The following is a 3,189-nucleotide window of genomic DNA, read 5'->3' as shown; positions in this document are numbered from 1 at the left end:
CAGAGCGCACACACACACACACACACACACACACACAACTCACGTGCACAATTTCACGAGAGCCTCCTGACCCCAGCGTGCACTGGGGTGGCCACTGCTAGGCTACGAGCTAATGGACACGTCCAGGAGATCCTTCACTTGATTTCTCTCACCACAGATCCCAAAAACGGAAAGTGGCGGGACCGGCAGCGGACCGGCAGCGGACCGGGCCGTCTCTGGGGTGTCGGAACTCGTCTAATGTGAGCAGCACCTGTGCACCGGCCAGGCGGAACACAGGTGTGACTCCTGTCGACGAGTCCGGACAAAGAGGATCAAACAGTCGCCTGCTTGCTGAAGGTGGAATCCCCCAACATTTTTAATTTGAGGGTAGAATACATTAGAGCTACAGCGCTGACACGCTTCACGTGCTGCCATCTGCCTCCGGGGGGGGGTTAGGAGGATCTCAGGCAGGCGGGGGCAAAGCCACATCAGACAGGCACCCAGATATGGGATGGCTCCTCTCAGAGGTTTACCCCGTCAGCGCCGCTCCGGAACAATGACCAAGCCTGTGCAGCCTGATGGCCGGCTGCCCCCCCCCCGATCGCCTGCTGCCCCCCCCCCCCCCGATCGCCTGCTGCCCCCCCTGGTGCCCCCCCCCCCCCCCCCCCCATATTACAGTAAATCTGCATCCTGAATGATCAAACTGCTGCAGCCAGCGGCCTAAATCGGAGGCCCTGGTCCGTGCCGGGACTCCCGGGTTCATGGGAGCGTTCCTCGGGATCTAGCTGACCCCGTTGTGACAGCGTGTCATTCCTGGCATCCCGGCGGTCCCGTTAGCTTTGGCAGCGCGCGGGAACGCCGTGATTCCCTCTTTGTGTCCCGTCTGCTGGTGGACAATGGCAGGTTTATGGGCCTCTGGCAGCAAAAGTGCCGCCATTCTTCCCGATCCATCCACCCTCCTTCAAGCACAACAATCTCTCTTCCTGGGCCACCCCTCAGCATACTAATAAAACGCCGTCCCGGCCCCCACCGGACCCACACCCCTGGTCCCCCAGCACGGCGTTCCGCGTAGCCCCATTCCACTGGCACGGCTCCCCATCCCCCATAAAACTGCATCTATTAAAACATCCGTTCTTGCCTTCCAGCCCCCGGGACCCCCCCCCCCACAGGTCTTACCTCTGTAGTTTGGATGAACCCGCGGCGCGTACACGCCAAATTTGATGAGGATGGGGATGTTAAAGCCCAGGCGCACCCATTCCACCACGTGCAGAGGGAAGAGCTTCGGGGTGCTCACTTCTTTGGTCGGTGCGAGGTCACAGCTCAGCTCGACAGAGCCCCCCTGTCGGGCCTGGACCAGCGTCGCCTCGCACTGGGACGCACCTGCAACGACAGCAGCAGGTCAGGAGCGCGTGTGGGGAACAGTCCGCGTCCCCTCCCGGTCCAAGAGAGGCCAGGGGAGACCATCGGGATCATATAGCAACACGGCACACAAACACACAGCAATCCTATTAGTGACACCTGGAGCAGGTTCCAACTCTTTAGCTCCTCTCTGTCAGTGCCGTGTGTGTGTGTGTGTGTGTGGTGTGTGTGTGTGTGTGTGTGTTGTGTGTGTGTGTGTGTGTGCTCTCATGGCTGCCCAGTGTTTGCTCTGCTAACTCATCTAGCCTGGTGATTACTTTAATCTCTGAAAGGAGGGCGGCGGCAGCACTCTGATGCGGGGCAGCAGCCCTCTGCCCTCACACCAGCCGACCTCCTGCTACCCCCTGGGGTACACACATGGTCTGCAGAGCAGCAAAATCAATCCCCCCCCCCACCCCCCCGCACGCACAGCAGAGTGGGCCTATGGTGGGGGGTAGCATAAATCCCAGCTTGGACTAAATCCACACCCAGAGATATTATTTAAGTTGGATTTGGGCCTTATTCTGCTTGGTCGGGCACGTCTCATCCCTCCTCTCTCCTTCCTCTCGTGGGCGGCGCTGGGAGGGGCACCACGACGCACAGAATAAATCACCCCCCCCTCAAATGAGCTAAACCAAGTCACAAAGACACAGAGAAGCCGACGTGTGAGAGTTCCGCTTGCTCGTTAATGAGCCGCACCTTTAGGCACCTAAAGTTGTGTTAAGACGAGTTTACTCGTGCAAAATGCCCCGTTTCATACTCACTGAAGTAAAGGAGCAGGACGGCGGCGGCGGCGGCGGCGGCCTGGGGCCAGCGTCTCTCGAGTCCCATGTTGGCCGTTACTGTCTCACATCTCCCAGCCTGCAGGAGAAGAACACCAAGACTGATGGTTCCAGGAGAGGAACGGCGTCACAACACACAGGAGAACCCCACAACAGAGCACACACACGCACACACACATACACACACACACACACACACACACACACACACACACACACACACACTAATACTGCTTTAGAATAAAACAACTGCCTGGTGAATGAGTAACTTTATTCTTTAAACACCCTCAACAGTGAAACTGAATCAGCGTGTGATGAAAACAGGACGCACATCTGTTTACATCAGGCAGAGAGTGTGTGTGTGTGTGTGTGTGTGTGTGTGTGTGTGTGTGTGTGTTTTGGTTAGTAAAACTCTGGCGGCAGATTTTGGACCGACAGCGGTCAGATTGGGGGTGTTTGGAGTGATGGGAGTTGGTCTGTTTAGCAAGATGCGCTTTGATCCGCTTTGATCTGCTTTGAAGTGCTTTGATCTGCTTTGAAGTGCTCCAAGCTGCAGTCTGTCCGTCTTCACGCTGTATTTAAATCACGCTGGTGCTCCCCTAGATGGTGGGTCAGTAGTAGAGGTCTGTAGCCTAGCAGGGGCTTTGATATCACGGACCTTTTGAAGATCAAGGGTCAAAGCCGTTGGGTTCTTTGATCACCAGGCTGCCTTCATCCCGTCCCAGGTGTCTCCTGACTTGTTCGGGGGGGTGGGGGTGTGGCTCTACGTGTGTGTGGAGATTAACCTGGTGTCTGATCGTCCAGCTCATCCAGGTTTTGTGTCCTGCTAAATAGGCCAATAGCAAATGACAGGTGCCACAAGCAATACGAGGTGTTCTCCTCTGAGCCGCTGGCGTGCTGAAGCAGCAGGCAGAAGAACCTGCAGGAACCCGTAAAGCCGCGTTCCTTTTATCCCGTCACATCCATGAACTCATCTAGGGCTGAAAACGATGTCCCAGACGTCCTTCAGACGCCTGCGTCGCTGCGGGCT

The sequence above is a fragment of the Takifugu flavidus genome, chromosome 5 (genome assembly GCF_003711565.1).
Source record: "Takifugu flavidus isolate HTHZ2018 chromosome 5, ASM371156v2, whole genome shotgun sequence".
NCBI lineage: Eukaryota > Metazoa > Chordata > Actinopteri > Tetraodontiformes > Tetraodontidae > Takifugu > Takifugu flavidus.
This window is presented reverse-complemented; position numbering follows the sequence as displayed.